Below are 23,192 nucleotides of genomic sequence, written 5' to 3'. Positions count from 1 at the left end.
CATTGTCAAATGAACCCTGGGGCACAACAATTCAGTCACCCCTGAATTGGGAACTACTGGTCTAACAGGATCCTTCTGGCTGGGAATGGGGAGAGCGGACTGTAGGGACTCCAGGAGGGGAGAGGGAGTGGGGCTGGGAGACGTGGTTGGATTCTGGATCTATTTTGAAGGTGAAGTCAGCAGGATTTATTGGCCCAAGCAGTGGTGGGTAAAGGTTCTGTCTTTTACTGAGTGGGGTTTGGTTTGCGGGGCTACATGAGGAGGTTTCTTTTTCTGGATGCCAATTCAGTAGGTCTGGGATGGGGCCCACTGACCTTAGGTGATGCTGAGTGTTTCAAACTGTGCTTCAAAAATGTAAGTGTCCAGAGGATGTACCTTGATGGCAGGCTGGGCGTGTCTTTTCTAGGGGTGAGAGCAGGGACAAGTGAGTAAGGGGTCCCTCACTTCAACCAGATCAGGAGTTTCCACCTAAGATGTTTCAAGAAGGGGCTCTGAGATGGAAGGAAGCCTCAGGACTTCCTCTCCAGTGTAAGGGTTGCAAACTCAGGTGCCTGGAAAACAGCAGGGCCAGGAGAACAGCACACACGGTGAAGTGGCTGGTGAGAGGGGCAGAGGCCCATCTAAAGCATGGGCATTCCTCAGCTTCAGCCCAATGTTACCACGTGGAAGGCCAGGGCTTCCAGGTTTTCATGAGAAACTGTAAATCTGGATTGATTTTTAAATGTTGGGGCCAATCTATAAATATACAGGCCAGATTTGGCCTGAGGGCCATGAGTTTGACACCTCTGGTCCACTGTAGCCCTCTCAGTTTGCAGATGGGGAGTCAGAAGTATAGCGGCTCCAGAGAAGGGTGGATTCTCCTGGGTTAGGGCGGGACAGGGCGCGGGGGAGGGGGAGGAGCTTGGACTCAGCTCTGAAGAAGGGTCAGATTCCGACAAAAAAAAGAGGGGAGGGCATTCCAGGAGGTGGGGGAGTATGAACAAGGGTGTGGAGGTGAAGACGGTTTTTGAGGTCGAGGGAGATAAGAGATGGAACCAGGGAAGAAGAGGAGGAGACGTGATGGGGGGTGGGGTGGTGCTGGGAGATAAACGAACAGGCAAGACTGAAAGCTGGAAAAATCACAAAAGGATTTGAATAATATTAATAATTTCACTTCCGAAATTGTTTGGCAACGAGCAGCTCATTTATTTTACCACCGGTTTTGGGTTCTTGGCAATCCCCGTGTATATCAGGGAGTGTTTGCCCAACAAGGAACATTCTCGTTTGCAGATTATGTTCAAATGCCATGAAAAGTTTTGTAAATACTAAATTAGAAATTTAATAATTAATGGTGAAGTTTGAGTGGATTAGTGAAAGGAGTTATTAATTTCTATTTAGCAGGTTTCTTTAAGTGTTTTAGAGGCAAGACAATTTTTTTTTTTCCAAATCTCCCTTGCAAATTTTCCACCTCACAGCAGCCAAAATTTGAGGTGACATGTGCAAAAATAGCTGATGTGTAATGATAGAAAGGGGTAAGTGAGGTTTAGAGAGAGCCTGGGAGAGTTCGCTTTCAAGGGGAGGATCAGGGCAGGCTCCCTGGAGGAGGTGGTTTTGAATCCGAGAGGCAGAGGATGGGTGAAATATAAACCAGGCAGATGGGTTAGGGTAATGAGGGCCTGCCAGGTGGAGGACTCCGTACTTGCAGAAGTGTGAAGGTGGGAATAATGAGGTGACAGTTTGGACTAAGGGGTTTGGGGCTTGGCTAGTAGTGGTGGAGAGCACTGTGAGAACCAAAAGCAAAGGTCAGGGGCACAGCTAGGCCTGAGAAAACACCGTGTGAAGAAGAATGGGGAGCTGACCTCTGTGCACATTGCTTGTGGGTGCAGAAGGGCAGCTTGTGGGTGTCTTGTCCTTCTGTCCACAGCCTAACACCCTTTCCCCTCATCCCAGCAGAGTCATCTTAGGTGAAATATAAGAAGGAGTCACCTGTGTTGAGTGCCTGTGGAATGCCCAGCCCTGCATGGAGGGCTTCTGGGGTGTCAGCTCATTCATTGCTCCTGTCAGTTGTATGAGGGAGGTGTTATTATGATCCCCATTTTACAGAGGACATGGAGGCCAAGAGAGGTTAAGCAACATGCCTAAGGTCACGCAACCAGGAAGCAGCAGAGTAGGATCGGGAACCAGACCTGTCCAAGCCCGAAGTCCATGCCCTACCACTGCTCTGTAATAACACATGCTCCCACCAGGTCTGGTTCCCTGTGATCCGAGTACCATAATCATCCCATTTATCAGAGGGGTAAGCTGAGGCTCTGAAAAATGGAGTCACTTGCACGAGGTCATACAGCTAGAAGGGGCAAAGCCAAGGTTTGAATCCTTGGGTCCAGTTGACTCTGGAGCCCACTTTCCTTCCACCAAATGACACAGCTCTTGTCTTTCCAGGACTCTATTTCCTCATCTGATGAAGTGGGGTGAGGACGATGTCCACCTCATGGGGTCCACATGAGGATCAGAGGTGGTGCATATCCATCACCCAGTTCAGTGCCTGGCAGTTAGTAGGTGCTTTAAAAATGATGGCTGTGATTATTTGTTGTAAAGGTGGCTGCATATTAAATGAGTGAATTAATGTAAGGTACTTAGAGCAGTGCCCAAGTAGCACTTATGTGTCTAAGGGCACATAGTATGTGCTCAAGAAATGCTAGAAGGTGTTATTATTTTTAGAGGACCTACCGCGGGGGACAGCCTTCCAAACCTGCTTCCTTCCCAAGTTGCCTTCTACTAGTTTCTCTTCATCCAACAGACTGGCTTTAGAGTCTGGGAAAGGATTTGTGGGGGAAGAGGATGCAGAGCCTTCTGCTCATTAGTCAGAGAGATGCTGAGAGCACTAGACAGTGAGCCCAGAATTCTGGGTTTGAACCCTGGACTCGCTGTGTGACCTCTGGCAAGTGCCTTGCCCTCTCTGAGCCTCAGGTTTGCCTTTCATCAGCAGAGCCTGGGCGAAGTTGCCCTGGGAGGTGCCAACCCTGCATAGGGATGGTGGCGTCTCCTGTGCCCCCTTTGGCCACCAGTCCCCACCTCCTGCCTCCCGAGCTGCAGGCCCGTCCGGCTCGGCGGTGACGACCAACCAGCCAATCTGTTTACTGAACTGGCTGACCCCTTCCGGGAACTCGGCCCAAGCTTCCCAGAACTCGGATATTAATGACCCGGAGCCACATGACAGAGCATGACACAGCACTTTTGGGCTCAAGGCAGGGCCCAGAGGGGTGCGTGGGGGGCCGCAGCCCAGCCCTCCAGCCTGGCTGGCCAGTGAATCACTCCAGCCTCCTGTAGCCTCCTGAACCCGGCCACTCTGCTGCCCCGCCCCCGCCATCCCCAGGCCCTCCTCCCCCCTGCCAGGGCCACCTTAGGACCCCTAGCCCTTTGCCCCAGTGAGTGACCTAGAAGAGGTCTTGGGTGATCAGACTGCCCTCTGGGGTTATAGATGGGGAAAGTGAGGCCCAGAGGCCTGGAGTAAATAACAGTGAGCACTTATTGGGCACTTACTGTGTTCGAGGCACTGGGCAACTAGCTCATCCTAGTCTCACACACAACCCTATGGAGTAGCATATGCCAGATGGGGAAACTGAGGCTCAGAGGGAGGACCAAGGGCATGCAGCAGTGCAGGGCAGCAAGGAATCCAAGCAGCTCTATTGGACCTCATGCGATTTCCTTTCATTCCCTCAACAGCCTGACCAAGGAGGGGTGGTGGGATCTGTTCCACAGCAGGGGAAACCGAGGCATAGAGAGGATGAGTACCCTGCCTAAGGTCTCAGTGCTCTGCCTCTAGGACCTGTGCTCTGAACCAGATGTGCCGGGCATATTGCTAGCGCTCACGTAACATCTATGCCCTGACCACCCTGGGTGGGAGCACAGGCAGGCTTTGGCACCGCGCAGAGCTGCACTGGAATCCCGACTGTGCCTTTTTCTGGCGGCTTGGCCTGGGGCACGTGGCCGCACCCCGATGTACCTCAGTTTCCTCACTGGTAGAAGGCGATTGCGATGGTCCTGGCCCTGCAGAGCAGCCGTGAGGGCTGTGGTGTGGTGCTCAAACAGCACCTGGCTGCACAGAAAGCGCTGCTTGGACTTTCAAGTCTGTATCTTCTCCAAAGCCAGGTTGGGGTCAGCCTCTGGACCTCACATCCTCCTCCTTCACCCTTTGCTGCCCAAGGGCAAAGTGAGGGCGGTAGTTTTTATGAGGCTGGGAACCAGACAGGCTCTGGGGTGCCTGCCCGCCGCAGGAGTGGGGCCTCCTGGTTCCCAGCCCCTGAACTTTGGGCTGGGGGCTGGGGGTTAGGCAGGGGCGGGGCAGCACTTTGATCATCTTCTTTTCATTCCACAACTGTTGCTTGAGCACCTACTGTCTACCAGATTCCAGGAGACCCAGCAGTGAACACGATCTCTGTATGCATTCTGGTGGAGGAGACAGATCAGTGAGCGAACACAGGAATAGATGATTTCAGCTGGGGAGAAGCTCCATGGCAGAAATAAACAGAGGTGTTTGGGAGCTGCGTGGGTCAGACAGGGCCTCTCTGAAGAGGTGACCTGGAGAGACATCTGAAGGAGGAGAAGGAGCAGACCCTGGGGGAAGAGATTTCCAACAGGGGTAACAGCAAGGGCAAAGGCCCTGGGGTGGGTTGGGGCTTGGAATGTTCCAGGAAAGGCAAGGAGGCCAGGTGGCTGGAGGGGAGTGAAGGAAGGGAAAGGAGGTGATGTTGGAGAGCTTGGCGGGGGTCAGATCACGCAGGGAGTTGTGGGTTGAGTGCCACTGGTGGGATTTGTGTGGGGAAGGGACTGACATGACCCAATTTGATGGACAGCAAGCCTTCACTTACCACTTTCACTTCAAATTTTCTACCCATCTGACAGATGAACTAACAAGGGCCTAGGTCGAGTTCACTCAGAAGGTCAGTGGCAAGGTGTGGATGAAACCGAGGTGGTTGGACAGCCAGTTCAGGGCTCCTCGCCCTAAGAAGAGGGAAGTCAGGACATGGGCTGAGGAGTAGATGGCCCATGGGTCAGCAGAGTGGGAGCACTTGCAAAGCCCTAAGAGCTGTGAGCTTCCTGGCAGAGGAGGTGCCCTCTAAGCTGAGGTTGGGGCAGAGTTTCTGGAATAGTGCTCCTGGTAGAGGGAACAGCGTGTAGGGAAGCCCAGAGGTAAGGGAGAGTAGGCTGTGTTTGGGAAATTCATCATTGCTCAGGAGTTAGGAGAGGGGAGAGGTGACGGGGTGATGTTGTCAGGATCCTGATCCTGGAAGGCCTTGGAGCCAAGGGGAGAAGCTGCAATTTCAATCTGAAGGCCTTCTATGTGCCAGGCCCAGGCTGGACCCTAGGGACACCAAGGCAGACACACATTCTCCCTCCTGGGCCCCATGGTCCAGAGGTGGGGGCAGCCTAGAGAGGGGTCAGGGCCACAAGGGGGCAGGAGGGCAGAGGGGCATGAGCTCCCATCCCGACTTTTACAAAAGACACGTGAGGTTCAAATCTCAGTTCTGGGGTGTCTTCACTGTGTGGCCTGCGGCAAGTCACTTTACCTCTCTGAGCCTTGGTTTTCTCATCTATAAATAGCACCTGGAAGGATACCGTCGGAACTCAGTGAGATTATTCTTTCAGTCACTCATTCACTGTTTTTTGAGCACCTACTACGTGCCAGGCACTAGACTGGGCACTGAGGGCAACACAGCATTGACAGAACCTCCTGCTCTGATGGAAGAGGTGCTGTGGAGTAGCAAGCAATTAAGAACATGTACTCTGAGCCAGACGGCCCACCACTTAGCAACCGCACGGCTTTGGGCGAGCTGCCTTACCTCTCTGAGCCTTATCTGTAAACGGAATAATTATAGCACCCACCTCATAGGGCTGTTTAAGAACATACGCGTTAATACATGTGTTTAGCACAGGTACATAGTAGGCGCTCCATAAATGTTCTCCATGTTTTGTACTCAAGTGGGGGAGATAGACAGTAAGCAGTCAGATGATGGGTGAATGGATGAGATGGTGTCTACGGTGGGAAGTGACAATACCAGCACCAAGTGGGCACACAGTTACTCCGTAAGTGTTTTTCCTCCTTTGTCTCCTTCTGAGCTGAGCATGGGCTATGATAGGAACCTGAGGTTTGGGAGTCTGTGTGGGAGATGGGAGGCTGTCTTTACTGATCCAGAAATCCAGGGCTGAGCTTTGGGGCCGGGAGGAACAGAGGCACTCCCCACCACCCCTCACCCCGCCATGTTCCCCAAACCCCATCCCCAGCATTGTTCACAGCCTGGGTGGCTGGGTCAAGCCAGGGCCTGCCCGGTGGGTCCCCAGTAATGACACTCATTATGCAGGTGTCTGGCAGCTCAGGGGGAGGCGAGGGCCCCAGGGGCTGTGTTCCCATGGCACCCAGCCAGCCCACCCCAGGCCCTTCCTCATCCTTTATGAATCTGGTGGCCAGGGCAGGAGAAGAGCTGGCACGGGGCCAGCTGGAGCCTGGAGAAAGGAAGGAAAGTTGAGAAGTTTGGGTGCCAAGGGCTGGTATGGAGGCAGGGGGTGCTGGGGTGCTTGTGGTGGTGGTGGTGTTGGTGGTGGTGGTGGTGTGTGTGTGTGTGTGTATGCACGCACACATGTGCAGGTGTGTACAGGGACACAGTGAATCTGGTATAGGCATCCTTGCAGCCCATGTGAAGTTGAGAAGGGTCTATGTAGATGAAGCATTGACAGCCCCCAGAGTGGGCTCAAAATCTCCAACATCTATTTCACTTGTTCATTTAACCTACACTGAGAGGTGGGTGCCAGGCTGTGCCCAGCCTGGGCCTGGTGACATCAGACCTAGCACTGGGCCAGTTGTAGGCTCTGCCATCTAAGGCTTCAAATCCAGAGAGGCAGACGCCACACTGGGGGGATAAGACATCCCAATGAAGCCTTTGGTGGAGGAAAATAAGGCAGGATGATGAGGGTGAGCAACAGGATGGGGTCAGGGAAGGACTGTCAGAGAAGGTGACTTTGGAGCTGAGGCCTGAGGATGAGCCGCCATGGCAAGATCTGGAGGAAGAGAGTTCTGGGCAGAAGGAACAGCCAGTGCAAAGGCCCTGAGGCAGCACCAGCTTGACATGTTTGTGGAGCATCAGGAAGGCCCTGGGTACAGAATTGATTGAGGAGAGGGGGTAGGAGGAGAGGTCAGGTGTGGGCAGGGCCAGTGTCAGGAGTGTGGATCTTATTCTGAGTACAGTGAGAAGCTTGGCATACAGTAAGCACACAGAAGGGGGCACCCTCAGGGTGAATGGGTTTGAAGAGAGTGGGGGCCAAGCCCACTTGTGGGTGTGGATGTGGGAACCGTCAGCTTTCAGAGCTACAGACAGGAATAGGGGCTGCTCAATTTGTGTCTGGACCTATTCTCCTGGGTTCAAACCCCCTGGATCCAGAATATGTTATTAAGCTGGCTGCACCCTGGGGCACCTGCCTTTATCCCCAGACAGGCCTGCTTGGCCCGCCTGCCTCGAGGTTGACCCTGGCTCCCCAGATGGGAGTGGATGGGCGGGACTGGTGAACCCCCTGTGCCTGCCCCAGCCCCCTCCAGGCACCTGTGCAGGGCCAAATCTATTTCTAAGAGCTGGAAGAAGACTGTGGAGCAATGAGCATCTCCATTTACAGAAACTGAGGCCCAGAGAAGGAAAGGGTACGTCCTAGGACCTTGTGGCAGGGAGCTGGTGACAGCACCCAGGAAGTCTCTGTCATAACTCCTATCTCTTCCCACTTCCTCTCCTGTCTACTGGGCTCCTCTCAGTGTGACTCTGGCCAGAGGAGCTGGTGTCTGGGAAGCACCAGAGGGAAAAGCCAGGGCCAATTTTGGAGGCCTCTCTTAGTTGAGCTAAGAACTGCACAAGAACTTAAGAACTAAGAACTGCACAACAGTTTAGGTAGTGAGCTCCCCATCACTGGAGGCATACAAGAAGACCCAGATAACAGTTCTTCATCTGCTTATAGGAGTTTGGATGAATGAGAGACCACTTCCCTTTGAGCACTGTGATTCCACAGGAACTTGGCGGAATCTTTCTCTGTTTAAGCCTCAGTTTTCCAACTGTAATTTTTTTTTTTTTTAATAATCAGAGTGACTTTGATAAGAGGATAGGCTTGATGATGAAACTCCCTTGCTTCCATCCCTTCCTTGGCTCCCCAGTCCTCAGGAGACAGCTCCAACCCTCACCATGGCCTAGACATCCTGCGGCCCTGGCCCCTGAGGCCTCTCCCTCCCTCTCTCGATGAAGCCACTTGGACTTCCTCACTGTCATTCAGGTCACTGTCCCTTCCTGCCTCAGGGCTTTTGTAGAAGCTGTGACCAATGGATGCCAGGCCAAGTGCTTTCCGTAATTTACATCTCCCACCAGCCCTATGAGATAAATACTGTTGTGGGATCGATTTTACAGATGAGAAAACTGAGTCTGATGAGTCGAATCTCTTGCCAAAAGCCACATAGCCTGTAAGCAGGGGAGTCAGGATTTGAACTCAGGCCATCTGGAACTTAATACCACTCTCTTTTCTTCTTTCTTGATGGGACTCACTTTCATCTTCAAAACTTTGCCCCACAGTCCCCTTCTTCAAGAAGCCTTCCCTGACTACCCTCCCAGCCCTTCTCCCATGCCCCTCCTGAGTCTCCCCATTGCTGCACTGGTCACACTGCCTCACAAAGTATCTTTTTAAGCAGCTTTATTGAGGTTTAACAGACATGCAATAAATGGCACATCTTCCAGGGTCCACGTAGATGAGTTTTGACATGTGTTTGCACTCATGAAGCCACCATCACAACCAAGATGGTAAACATATCTACCACCCACAAAGGTTTCCTTATGTCCTTTTGTCATCCATCCTCCTCGCGACCCCCCAACCCCCCGCCACTCCCATGGCCAGGTAACTGCCAATCAGCTTTCTGTTGCTGTAGATTAATCTGTGTTCTCCAGCATTTTCTGTAAGTGGAATCATATACTGTATTCTTCTTCGTTAGGCTCCTTTCCCTCAGCATAATGATTTGAGATTCAACCATGTTATCGTGACCATTATTTTTTTAGGTATCTGCCCCACTCCCCATCAGACTGTGAATTCCACGGGGCAAGGACTTTGTCTTGTTTATGTCCCCAGCACCCAGCACAGGGCTGGGCACACAGGAAGTGCCTAATAAATGTTGAACGACTGGAAGGAGGATGAGGACATGCCCAAGTAGGGGAAGAGCGTGCACAGTTGCATGGAAGAGAAGAGTCCAAAGACTGACTGAGAAAACAGCCCCTGGAATGAACTGGAGGCCTTGTGGCCCCATCAGATAAGCACATCTGCTCATCCCTGTGACTGTCTCTATGGGACAAAGATCTGAATTGCACAAGGGTTGGGCTTGGGTCGAGGAGGCACTTAGTGGCCCCTTTATCTGATGTGGGTATCAGGCTCTGTGTTCTAGAGCTGCACAGCACACAGTTCCCGGCAGGTCGCATGGCCTGGGCTCCAGGCAGTGGGCAGGCAGGTGGGCGTTTGGAAGGGGAGGTAGCTGCTCAGCCCTCCCCAAACCAGTCTGACTCCTTTGCAGAGGTTTCTGGAGGCGCTTAGGGAGCTGAGTAAGGGAGAGCGGGAGGCCAGGGTAAAAGGAGAAGAAGGCAGGAGGAATCATTTAATTAGCAATGTTATAGGGAATTTCCAGTTCATGCCCCATCAGGCTGTGCAGGGTCGCCATAGGATTACTCAGGCGGTTTCCATGTATGTTCCAGCCTCAGCCGTGAAGGATCAGCAAGGCCCAAAGGTCTCATTCCTGGCTGGAAACTCAACTTACCAGTGTGAGAAAGTGGCGGGGTGGTCAGAGCTACATCCCGAGACAGCGCCTGTAACGAAAACTGAGCGTAAGCACGTGCTTCCTGCATCAGTTCTACGGAGATGATTTTACTGGCCATTTCTCAGACTGAAAAACTGAGTCTGGGAGTTGTGGAGCTGGCTGAGGTCATAAAGGGGTCACTGGGAATGGGGACAGCATAAGAACCAGGGGTCATTTTGGAGCAACTCTTTCAATAACAACATTCTTTTCACAAATGCTTATTGAACACCTACTGTGTGCCAGGCACTGTGCTCAGCTTTAGGGATGAAAAAAATAAAGTCCTAGGCATATATTGTGCATTTCATCTTATCTCGTGATGGAAAATTTTGAGGACAGAGACTGTTTTTTGAAACCTTGTTTGTGGAAACAAGGAGTTTGGACCAGACTAGCATTTCCCAAATGAGGTTCTAAGGGACACAGGTTCTCTGGGATATTAATAAGAGTAAAGTAGGGAAAAGGGTTCTATGGTCCAATGAATTTGAGAATTACTGTGGTTAACAATGTTAACATTTGTTGCAGGACTTCTCAGAGCCTTTAAAGTCCTAACAAGCTCAGTGGGCATCTAGGTGGGTGGGTGTTCTGTAAGTCACCCTCTGAGATATCTAAGGGAGCTTGTTCACTGATTTCCTGTCTTTATGAATCCTGGTTTAGATGCCACCTTTTCCAAGGAACTTTCTCTGAATCCCCAGATGGACCCAAGTCCCCTCCTGTGAAGGCACCTGCCTGGAGCTCACTTTAACCTCCTAATATTCTCCACCTTGAGTTTTAGCTATCTGTTCCTGTCACTAGACTGTGAGCTTCTCAAGGGAGGGACCAGTTCTGATTCACCTCTTGGTTTTGGTACAGGGAGCAGAGTGAGTGGATGGAGAATTTAATGTGTGGAAGGATGAGTGATGTTTTGATGGATGGGTGGATGGTCGACGGGATGATTTATGGCTGGGTACATGGGTGGATGGATGAGGGAGCTGTTTGTGGATGGATGAAATGGATGAAGAGATAGATAAATGAAAGAATAGATGAATCAATGAGTGAAATGATGAAGAACTGACTTAATGGAAGGATGGATAGATGGATGGATGAATAAAGAAATTAGTGGATAAATGCATAGATGGATGATGGATGGATGGTTGAATAAATAAATGGATAATGGATGATAAATTATGAGATGTGTGGTATAGATGATTTCATGGTTGAATACTGTGAATTACTGATGGATGAATGAATAGATAAACATATAATTAAATGAGTAAATAAATAATAAATGAAATGATGGACAAATTAATAGATGGCTAGATGAATAAACACATAAAAGGATAAATGAATAGATGGATTGATAGATAGTGATTTAATGAATGAATGGATGGGCAGATTGATAAATGATTGCATGGATGGATGGATAAATGAGAAAGTAGGTGGATGGATGGGTCAGTGGGTGGATGGATGGATGAATGGATGGATGGGTAGATGGATGAGTGGATGGATGAGTGGATGGGTGGGAGTAAAAATGGATGAATGGGTGGATGGGGAGTGGATGGATAGGTAGGTGAATGGATGGATGCACAAGTGAATGCGTGCAATGTCATAAGGTCTGAACTGAGGTCAGGATGGCAGCAAGATCGCTGCATCCCTCCCTGGGGTAACAGTCTGTCAAATTTTTGGAGCTTGAGAATTTAATGAAAGCTATGACCCATATCTCCAGAAAACTCCTCACAGATACAAAATGTAACCAGTTTTAAGACAGTGGTGGCCGTTAAGCCTAGCAGCCATCTACAACCCTAGGTGAAGAGTTCCAGCACAGCACAGTTAGTTTCTTTCTATTTCTCAAGGCCTGTCCATGGAGAGGAAGCCAGGCCCAGAGGAATGAAGGTGGCTGAGATGGGGTCAGGCATTATTCCAATGGAGGGGTCACTTGTGGATTCATTTGTTCATTGCACAGCATTACTGTGACTTTTCTGAAGGCTTGGGAGAAGATCCTTGTGAGAAGACAAAACTGCCTCTCATAGTGGCAACTGCTTATTATTATTTTATTTATTTATTTATGGCTGCGTTGGGTCTTCGTTGCTGCGCGTGGGCTGGGCTTTCTCTAGTCGCGGCGAGCAGGAGCTACTCTTTGTTGCGGTGTGCGTGCTTCTCGTTGTGGTGGCTTCTCTTGTGGAGCATGGGCTTTAGGCGTGCGGGCTTCAGTAGTTGTGGCACACAGGCTCAGTAGTTGTGGCTCGTGGGCTCTAAAGCTCAGGCTCAGTAGTTGTTGCGCATGGGCTTAGTTGCTCCGCGGCACGTGGGATCTCCCTGGACCAGGGATCGAACCTGTCCGTGTCCCCGGCATTGGCAGGTAGATTCTTAACCACTGCACCACCAGGGAAGTCCCATGGCAAGTGTTTAAAGTGTAAAGTCAAACAGATTTCATTTTTAAATCTCATCTCTAATACTTACTGGCTGGGTGACCTTAGGAAAATTACTTCATCTCTCTGGGCCTCCTCTTCATGTATAAAATAGGGATAGTAATAATCTCTACCCTACTGGGTGCAAATATGTAAACAAGTTTGTAAAGCACATAGCCTAGTGCCCAAGGCATAGTAAGTGCTCAATAAATGCTGGCAAACCAGAGGTATCTAAGGCAATGCTGTGTCCCTTAAAGTTCTCACAGTCTGGTAGGAAATACAGATAAGTAAACACAGGCTGATTGGGGCTGTGGTGGGGAATCCTGAGACCTCACCTTTGGTACTCAGCATCCATTTACGTTACTCAGTACCCACTGGTACTCAGCATCCATTTACACTAATATCTTCTTCTGGCTAGAGGATGCAGAGACTGGAAAGCTACAAGCCACATTTCCCAGTCTCCTCTGCAGATGGGGTTCTGTATGCTGCTTAAGTTCTGCCAATCACATGCTCTCCCATGAGATTCAGAAAGTAGAGGCCATCCGGTTTTTGCCTTCGCTCTCTTTCTGCTGATGAACGTGGTCATGACCACATTTTTTTTGTAGCAACGTATCATGCCTGGTTACCAGTTTCAGGGGTCCAGAAGTGGTGGTAGTGGCCTCCTAATCTCTGGATCACTGCTGTGGTGTGTGTTCTGAAAGCCAACAGTCCCTGTGGTGGCCTTCTGGTTCCCCACCATCCTGACTGGCTGAGGTGGCAGCTCCCTTGACGGGCAAGTTCTGCTCTGTTATTCTGGAGCCCATCCTGCCTTTCTAGCAATTTTGTGAGTGCCCTATTCCCTGTATTCCATCCTTTCTGTATAAAATAACTGGAGGGGTTTCTGGTTCCTGTGGCTGTAATCTGACTCACACAGAGCAGGTGGTAGGACACCAGTGGATACCTAAACCAGGGTTAGGAGGTCAGGGAAGCTTTATGAAGCCCATGACACCTAAATTGAGTCCTGCAGGGTGTTCGTAGAGTAGTCAGACAAGAGATGGGGGTAGGGAGGGAAGAACACTCCAGACAGAAGGAGCAGCCTTGCAAAGCCTCAGAGATGAGAGAAAACATAGCACATTAGAAGAGTGAGAGGAGTTCAGGTTACCTGGAATGTGTAGGAACAGGGGCGAGGTCACTGGACCGAGCAGGGGTTTTAAGGCTGGCCAAGGTGTTTGAACTGCCTTCTGAAGGTAACGGGGAGCTACATCTGAGAGCTGCAGGAAATAGTAAATGTCACCCAGCTGCTGTGGGAAGTTGGATTTGGGAAAGAGGAAGTTCCCATGCAGGGCAAACAGTGAGGAGGAGAATGTAGTCACCCAAGGAAGATGTGAGCAACAGACAGAGTTGAAGGACATTGAGGACAAGCCTCCCTGGCCTTGGTGACCAGTTGGGTTGAGGGTGTGGAGGGGGAGGTATAATGGACAATGCTTGGGCTTCTGGCTTTGGCCATTGGGCAGATGGTGGGGACTTCTACGAGGAGGAAAACCGGGGCAGAGGAGCAGTTTAGGGGGAAATTGCCGAGTTCACTTTGGGTGCATTGATTTGAAGGATGCCTGGGGGCCCGTGCAGGGGCAGACATCTGGGAAGCATGCAGACATGTGGTCAGAGAAACGAGGTGCCAGGGCTGAGACAAACAGATTGGATGTGGACAGGGCCCATGACTTGGGAAAATGAGATTCCCAGAGAGTGAGTAAAATATTCATTCAACAAACACTATGGGGGAACCTGAGACAAACCTTGTCTGTTCATTTCTGAATACCCAGCACCTGGTCTAGGACCTGGTTGCTTGTTAAATAAACCAGGAGGAAGCACTGGGGCTGAGCCTTGGAGGATGGGCTGGGTTCTAGCAGGAAGAGATGGGGTGAGGCCCCCCGTTATCCAGCGTGTGAGGCCTGAGCTTGAGTCCAGCTCCTCTGCATACTCATGGTAGGGCCCTGGGCCAGTCATTTTCCCTCCCTGAGCCTCAATTTCCTCATCTGAAAATTGGTCATAAAAGGATGTGGTGAAGATTCAAAGTGATAGCTGTGGAAGCATGTGGCTTGGAACATGGCGGGTGAGGCAGGCATGTGAACAGGCTGCTGAGGGCATGGCTTTGGGGGGGCGTGACCTGGGGCACAGGGTCACGTACTTCCTGGGGTTGCAGGGCCATGTTGGACAGGAGAGAGAAATTGGGATCTGCCTGGAAAACACATCCACAGCTGTGTCCCATGTGGGAAAGGAGACCTCAGTCCCCACCCAGGCCCCCTTCCACCCCACAGCCAGCTGGAGCAGGCGGGCGGGTGGGGAGGCTCAACCCCGTGAGATGAAGGAGGGGGACCAGATGACAGGAACCTTTTCCACAGTCCCTCGGAGCTGCTGGCACTGGGTTCTGGCCACCGTCCCGACCCTCAGATCCTGACTCAGGATCAGGCTATGATCTGTTCCTTCTCTGGCTGTTCTCTTTGGCCAAGTAGAGGTTGCAAACTGGAGGCCCAAGGGACTGAATCTGGCCCTTGGGTTGGCCAAATTCGGTCCAAACTGAATTTGTAAATGAATGGAGCCAACATTAAAAAATCTGTAGATATTAGATAAAAACCTGTGTTTCTGGCACCCACTGGAAAATCAGAGGATCTGAAGATCTGATTGCATTGGGTCCCCATTCTCAAGGGCCCACACTCAGCTTTAGACAGGGCATATGCCCCAGTCCCCACCACTCCCTCTTGTCTCTCTGAAACTGGGGCCAAGGAATAATAACTATTTATCATCTTACTCTGGCCCTCTTCACTCATTTAAAATCCCTGCCTGGCCCCTGGTGGCACTGAGTTTTCAGCCCTGAAAAACTGTCTCTTTTCCCTCTGTGACCACCAAGGCCTTGGCCCTGGTTCAAGCCTTGAGCCCCTTAATCTCTGCCTAATGTGAACTCTCCAGGGTCACTGCTCTCCTCTTCCTGTGCTCCACAAGGCCCGGCATCCCGCCCTGGGGGATGGGTGGTGGGCTGAGACTTGGCTCGGCGGCTGGACCCGTGGGAGGCCAACCCACATCTGCTCTGAGATGTGTCAGCTGGGCCTGGTCACACTCTCCGTAGCTCATCCCTGAGGCATGTGGGACCAGGCGCTGTGCTCGCAGCCGGGCCAGGGTGGCAGGCGGGGCTAGGCCCGCGATGTGGTGGATGTCAAGGCTGCACGCAGCAGGCCTGATATTTCAGCTGCAAACACATTGGCTGAAAAGAGGAAAGGAGGAGGGGAGAGAGACAGAGCTGTTTTAGTGGAAAATGCTCAAAACACAGAGGCAGAAAGACCTGAATTCACACCCTTAGATGCTCTGTGGCCTTGGCCAAGTCACTTCATCTCTCTGAGACTCCAGCTTAAGGTGAAGCCAAGGAGAGCAGCCCCCAGAAGTGGTAATGTGGTTGATGTGGGACCTAAATCCCAGAGGGGCGGCCTAGAATGGAGAAGAAAAAAAATCACAGACTTTGGGGCCAGATCAACTGTCCACCTGTGAGCTGAGTGACCCTGGGCAAGTCACTTCTGTATCTGGACCCCAGAGCAAAGGTCATAAGCTCTGTTCCAGCTAAACCCTCAGAAAATTATTCTGAGGGAACAGAGGATTCATTCATTCAACAAATATTTACTGAGCATTTCCTGTGTGTCAGGCGCTGGGGACACAGCAGGACATGAGACAGTCAGAGGTCTCTGCCCCTGTGGAGTTCACACTTTTGTGGGGTGAGCAGACAATAAACAAGATAAATACGTTGTATATTATATTTGAAAGGACCAGTGCTACAGAGAGAAATAAAGCGGGAAAAGGAGACGGGGTGTGCTGGGGGTTTAAATAGGTGGGTGACAGCCTCGCTAAGCAGGTAACAATCTCTAAGAGGTGACGGAGGGAACCATCAGGAGGAAGAGGTTTCCAGACAATGGGAACAGCCACTCAGTGCAAAGGCCCTGAGGTGGGGTGCAGCAGGGAAGAGGCCAGTGTGTCTGGAGCAGAGGGAGCGGGGTGGTGAGGGCAGGGAGCGGGTGGGGACAGGACTTGCAGGACCCTGTGCATCGTTGTTTCTCCACATGAGGTGGGAGCCATGGAGGGTTCTGGGCAGAGGAGGGACAAGGTCTGACTTGGGTTTTCACAGGATTCCTCTGGCTGCATGTGGAAAATGGACTGTAGAAGCCAGGACAAAAGCAGGAAAAACAGGGGAGGCGTGTACTGCAATAGTCGGTCCTCTGTTTAGTGGTCATGTTCCTCCCCTGCTCTAAAGTCTTTGTGGCTCCCCACTGCCCCTGGAGAAAGTCCAAACTCCGTAGTATGGCATGCAAGGCTCCCGTTACCTGACCTAGCCTCATCGCTCCTACCTCAGCCCCTCACTCTCTCCACCTCAGCCTTACTAGACATTCTTACCCCACTGTTCTATGAGCTGCGCCTCCTTTTCCTGTGCTGTTCCCTCTGCCAGGAATGCCCTTCTTGTCCTCGCTTTGTGATGCAGCTTCTGTGTGGCTCAGTCCCACTTGAGCTAGGAGTTAGAAAAGCAAGAGGGAGAGAGGAAGTTCTCTTCCCAGGGAGTGGCCGAGGAGGGCCAGACCTTATCTCACTCCTCAAATACACCCCAGGCCTCTGCCAGCTAAGGGCAGGTTCAGGAGGTAAAAGTAGGTCTGTGGCCCGCTCATGCCTGCTGTGTAGTTTGAGCAAGTCACATGCCCTCTCTGGGCCTTGTTTTCTCTGCTCTGTAAAATGGGGAGAATAATGAACCTCCTCACAGGTGGTTCAGACAGTGGTGTCTGTGGGTTAGGGGGCTGTTACAACTGTGGGAGTGATGGCATCCTGGGAGAAGATGTGAACGCACATCTTTTTCCAGCTGCGCCAGGTCCACACAGGGTGGCCCTGAGCTGATGCCAGGGATATCTTGGGGGACGGATCCCTTGGCAGTCCCAGGCATTTCCAACTTGGTCGTCCTTGAGTTACCTAAGCACCCACTGTGCGTCCAGCCCCAGTTCTGTGCCTGGGTAGGGACAGAAGGCCTGGATTTAAATCCCAACTCTGCGGCTTAGCAGCTATGTTTTCTAGGTGAGTTAGCCCCTCAGTTTCCTCATCTGTGAAATGGGGAGAATAATAGTATTTATCTCCTAGAGTGATAATAGAAGCCAGTGAGATGATGTAAATATTACACTCAGCCCATGGAGTAAGCGCCTTATCAATGCCAGTTGTTGTTTTTGTTGTTATTATTATCATTACTGCTGTTTACCAGCTGTGGGGACTCCCTGTGCCTTAGTTTTCTTCTCCGTGAGATGAGTAGTAGCACTGCTGCCCTCATGGAGTTTCCATAAGGTTTAAGTGTAAGTGAGTCTAATATGTGTAAATGGTGTCTAGAGCAGAATCTGTACTCGGTAACTTTTTTTTAAGATTTCAAGTGTAGAATTCATTTAATACAATACCATAAGTCATCACTGATCTGTGAATAGTTCCTGTGAAACCCTTTTATCATCTCTCTATCCAAACAAATGCCCATTTGGTTTAATTGAATTTAACAAAACAAATGAGATAAGGAAGAAAATTCCTAGCCTCTGGACATTCACCGCACCCCGATGGGTGATGAGAGATACACATGCTTCTAGTAAAAAGCAGAGGAAGAGCAGCATGATTATATTAACATTTCAAGTCATTATGACTGGGCAGCTGGGTGACCTTGGGCGAGTCCCTACTCTTCTCGGACCCTCGGTCTCCTCTCTACAATGGGTATGAGACCTTCTTTCCTGCCTTGTCTAGCTCATTATGGGATTATGGTTTGGCTCAAACCCATCACAGCTGTCACTTATGAAGTGCCTCCTGTATGCAGAGTAATGTCTGTCATCTCCCTCTCCCTGCCCACGCCCTCCCTCCCGGGAGGGAAGGTTGGGTGCTGCCTGCTTCTCAGGAGAGGACAGTGAAGCTGGAGAGGTGGCTGGAGATGCAGCTGAGGGAGGGAAGGAAGTGGGGGGCTGGGGCAGGCTGGGCTGACGCAGCTGTGATGTCAGAGACAGGCCGCAGGCGGTAGCCAGCCCAGTGTTAACGGTGTGCTTTCTGCTGGCCTGGCCCCGTGCCTCCGGGCGGGGGGGGGACTGCCCCCCTTAACCCCTTCCCGGCCTCCCTTTCCCAGACAGCCATCCCCTGGGCCTGGCCTTGCCCACAAGATTCCCAGATTTCACAACTGGGGCTGGCGATGAATCATGTACAGTAAGTCCGGGGAGAGAAACTCCTGGCTGCCCGGTGTCCTCAGGACAGGACAGCCGCCAAGCCTGCCTTCCCTCCCGATGGGCCGAGTGGCTGCCGGGGAGCCAGGGATCATCCCTCTGGGCCGCTGACCAGCTGGGGGGCGTCAGGCAGGACACAGGACCTCTCTAGGCTGCACTGGGAATCAAGGGGTGGGGTTGTCTCTAGGAGACCTGGAGGCTCCGGAGGGCAGGAGGTCGGGTGTGGTGGTGGCTGGTGACAACCTTGAACGCGTCCCTTCACTTCTCTAAACTACAGTTTCCTTATCTGGAGAATGGGGATAATCATAGGACTGACCTCATGGGGCCAGTGCGGGATTAAGTGAGATGATCTGTGCCTGGTGCCGAGCACAGTTAGTGCCTGACAAACACTGTTATTGTTGTTGTGATGTCAAAGCTCCTGAGGACTGTTTAAGACCCTGGAGAAATTATTCAATTCAGTCCTTTGGGAGACATCCCCCCCACCCCCCGACCCCCACGAACATCCACCCACCCCTCTCCTCATGACACAAATTATTCTTATTTTCAAAAACTTCCTTATTACATCAACAAATATTTGTTGAGCACCATTGTATTCTACTGAGTCCTGGAAATACAGCAGTGAATAAAACAGAAAAAAAAAAAAAAACCCTCTGTTCTCATGGAGTCTATATTGTAGTGAGGGAATCAGAAATTTGAGGTCATTTCAGAGACTGATCAGGGCTCTGAAGGGAATAAAGCAGGAGGTGTGATGGAGGAAGCCTGGGAGGGCTCCTCTGAAGAGGTGACAAAGAGAAGAAGCCAGTGTGCCAAGGTGTGGAGGGGACAGTGCTTCGGGCAGAGGGGACTGCAGGTGCAAAGCCTCACTGGTGGGAATGAAGGCCTGTCTGGGGATCACCTAGGCCAATGTGACTGCAGTGGAGGGAGTGAGGGGGAGAGGGCACAAGGTGAGCTTGGTGGGGTGGGCACAGGCCCACTGGACCAGCTCTCTGAACCCTGGCTCTTCCTGAAAGTGGTGCTGCCTGGGGCCCGACCCATACCTGCAGGGGCAGGCACTTGACAAGGGCCTGGCTTCTTCCTCCCTGGGGGCCCGAGGCCCAGGAGCAGCTCACTCACATGAAGAACCTCATCTCTGGGGTCACCAGGTAGGGCCAGGCGCCCATACTGAGGCTTCAGCTGGAACTCCGATTGCCTCATGGGAAAGCAGAGGGCCTGGGTCAGGTCGGCTTCTTCCTAGCTCAGGGCTTTGGCATTTACATCTCAGAGCCTCAGTGTGCCCTCCCGTGAGATGGGCATGATGCTGCCTCATGGAGGGATGTATACAGTGAAATCCTACTCAGCCAGAAGAAAAGATGAAATCTTGCCATTTGCGACAACATGAGTGGACGTTGAGGGTATTATGTTCAGTGAAGTAAATCAGACAGAGAAAGACAAATACCATATGATTTCACTCATATGTGGCATATAGAAAACTTATAAACAAACAAAAACAAAAGAAATGAACAAACCAAACCAACATGAATCGATAGATACAGAGGACAGAGTAGTGTTTACCAGAGCGGAAGGGGAGGTGGAGAGGGTGCGAAATGGATGAAGAGGATAAACTATAGGGTGACAGATGGAAAATAAATTCTTAGTGGTGAGCACACTGTAGGGTATACAGATGTAGAAATATAATGTTGTACATATGAAACTTATGTCAGTATTACCTCAATTTAAGAAAATAATAAAAAAATAAATAGGTAAAAGGAGGAAGAGGGGGCTTGGCTTCAGTATCTGTTCCTGCTTCCCCTCCCCCATCCTGGGGGGGAGGGATGGGCTTCTAGGGGCAGAGGGTAGTTGGAGCTTTGTTCTGGGGCCCAAGAGGTGCGGTCAGCATGAGGCCTAAGCAATATTCCGAAGAGTGTTTTAAAAATCGTTTATTTACTTCTAGAAGAATCCTTTACCACTTCCCATCAGGTCATGGAGGTCAGGATGGCTGATGGCATGGGAGGCTGGGGCCTGACGTGCAGCTGGAGAGATGAAATGGTCAAATTACAGTGTCTGCGTACCTGTGAGAAACAACCACAGCCCCTGTGGGATAGGCCAGGTTCTTAGCCCCATTGTGCAGACGAAGAAACCGAGGCCCTGACAGGGGAGGAGCGTTGCCCTGGTCTCCCTGCCAGGGAAGGGGCAGAGTTGTGATTTCAGCCCTGGCTTGTGTGGCTCGTGACTGCTCACAGCCCTAGCTTTGCCTGGTGCTGGGGAACTTGGGGCCAGGATGGCCGTCAAAGCCAGATGCTCATGACATGTTAGGCTCCTACACATCTGGAAAGGAAACTGGCCTGAGGTTGAATCAGACCAGGTGCAACCCCTCTTCCTCCTCCCTCAGGCTGGGAGTAATTACCTGCCTGGGTTAATAGCGCCCACTTCCCACTTCCCGCCACCTTTCATCAAGGCTCCCAGAGTTGCCAGGGAGAAATTAACCCTCACAGCAGCCCTCTGAAGTCGGTACTGGAGGCAGATGTATTATTATTATTTTTTTAAGGATCAATCTCTTTTTTTTAATGTATTTATTTATTTGGCTGCGTTGGGTCTTCGTTGCTGAGCACAGGCTTTCTCTAGTTGTGGTGAGCAGGGGCTACTCTTCATTGCAGTGCTCAGGCTTCTCATTGCGGTTGCTTCTCTTGTTGCGGAGCACAGGTTCTAGGCGCGTGGGCTTCAGTAGTTGTGGCATGTGGGCTCAGTAGTTGTGGCTCGCGGGCTCTAGAGCGCAGGCTCAGTAGTTGTGGCGCACGGGCTTAGTTGCTCCACGGCATGTGGGATCTTTCTGGACCCGGGCTCGAACCCATGTCCCCTGCATTGGCAGGCAGATCCTTAACCACTGCACCACCAGGGAAGTCCCAGATGTGTTATTAAACCCATTTTTTTTACAGGTGAGTAAACTGAGGCAGGGCCCATTGCAGCCTGGCAGCCTGTTGTAACCCCATGACTCAGCAACTAAATCAGTCTCCACTTTCTTCCCATAGGAAGCAGAGGGCTTGCCCCCAGACGCCCCTTCCCCTGGGGGCTGAGCTTCAGGCGAGAGACGTGGCAGGTCTTGGGCACTCCTCGTTCCTACCCTCTCACCTCTCAGAAGCAAGGAGCATGGGCTTGGGACCAGATGGAAGGGGCTGGGATCTGACTCTGCTTTGTGACCCTGGGCAAGTCACTGCCCTCCTCTGGGCCTCAGTTTCCTCCTCAGTAAAGTGGGGATGATCATACCCACCTCCTGGGTTTGTACTGAGCAGAAAGCACAGATCAGACCTCTGATCAAGCTCCATTCCCTCCCCTGGCTCTGGCCACACTGGCCTCCTCAGTGTTCTTTGAACACCCAAGCCACTTCCTACCTCAGGGCCTTTGCATGTGCAGTGCCATCTGCCTGGAATGCCCTTCCTTCAGATCTCTCCCTAGCAGGCTCCTTCTCAGCTTTCGTAGCTCAAATGTTACCTCCTAAACCTAGAGTCTCCCCACCGCCCTGCCCTGCCCCAGCCCCTCACTCTGTTTTATTTTCTTAAGGTATTTGTGAAGGTAACTCATCTTTTACCTTGTTTGTTTCCTTGTCAGCTCCACCAGGCAGGGATTTTTATCTGTTTCATTCACAGTATATTCTCAGAGCTCAGCTCAGTATCAGGTACACAGTACGTGCTTAAGAAATGATTTTTGTTTTCTCCACCTCTTTGCTTGCTAGCTCCAGGGTCAGCTACTAACTGGCTGTGTGCCCCTTGCTTTCCCTCACGCCCCCTTGTCAACTGAGGATGGACTGAGCACCATTCTCTTGAAGGACTCAGGTAGCTTTGAAATTGCCAGGACCTCAGCCTCATATCTCCCCAGGTAATGGGAGTTGAGAGCAAGAAGGGAGGTGAGGGGAGATGAGCCCCCACGTGGTGCAGACACCCTCTTTCCTGCTGCTCCATGCCCTCCCCTGTTGCCTCAGGTTTATGGACTCACTCCAGGCAGATCCCCACGACCAGCCACCCCCTCCCTTGGCATGTCTGTCAGCGCCCTTGGGGGAAAGAATTTGGAAAGGGGAGGAAGAGAAAGAAAAGAAAGCAGGGTGCAAGGGGATGGTTCCCACACCTGTGTAAATAGTTTGTCATCTTAAAACTTGTCAAATATGCTCACCTTCAATGCCCAGTTCTTGGGCTTGTTTTCCTTGGCAAGGCCCCCACGGGAGTGGAATTTCGGCTGAAGGGAGCCCAATTGTCATCTTCTAAGCATGTTCCCAGGCCGGGGGGCCAGGGAGGGCTCTGGCTGACACTCCACTTCCGTCCCCAGAAGTACCGGAACATTCCTGGGATTTAGGGAGCAGCTGCCAGGCCTGGAAGCTGTCCTAGAGTTCTGGAATGTTGGAATTCAAACAGCCTCCTGCCCATTTTTCAGAGGAGGAACATGAGGCCCAGAGAGGGGAGGGGGTTGGCCTGAGGTCACACAGCATGCTGGGATGAGCTAGAGTTTGCCCAGAGAAGGTGGGATCAGTATCCATCTCCTGTTTTCTCCTGTATTGGAGTAATAGCACCCCAGTTTCCTACTGGAGAACCTCTTCTTCCGCCATCTCCGTCCATGAGGTTTGGGTGGAGTGTCTAGGACACTGCCTCCAGGGGTGGACATATGACCAAGTCTGGCTCCAGTGATTGGTCTAGGGATGCACGTGTAACTAAGCCTGCCCAATGAAACTCGATTCTGGGACTTCGGTTGCTGGGAATTATTTGTGAAAAGAGT

At 51.4% G+C, this 23,192-nt stretch overlaps 1 long non-coding RNA gene across 1 annotated transcript; it reads right to left on the bottom strand.

Moving 5' to 3' along the window:
- Positions 1-9,611: 9,611 nt before the first annotated feature.
- LOC117197789 (uncharacterized) lies at positions 9,612-13,706 on the bottom strand. Its single transcript, XR_004478668.2, has 2 exons — positions 13,361-13,706; positions 9,612-9,848 (listed from the first exon to the last, which is right to left on the bottom strand). It is a non-coding gene; the product is annotated as an uncharacterized LOC117197789 (long non-coding RNA).
- Between the last annotated feature and the right edge of the window lie 9,486 nt (positions 13,707-23,192).

The sequence above is a fragment of the Orcinus orca genome, chromosome 16 (assembly GCF_937001465.1).
Source record: "Orcinus orca chromosome 16, mOrcOrc1.1, whole genome shotgun sequence".
In the NCBI taxonomy this organism is placed as follows: Eukaryota; Metazoa; Chordata; class Mammalia; order Artiodactyla; family Delphinidae; genus Orcinus; species Orcinus orca.
Note: the sequence above shows the minus strand (reverse complement) of the source record. Positions and strands in the feature narration are given on the sequence as shown.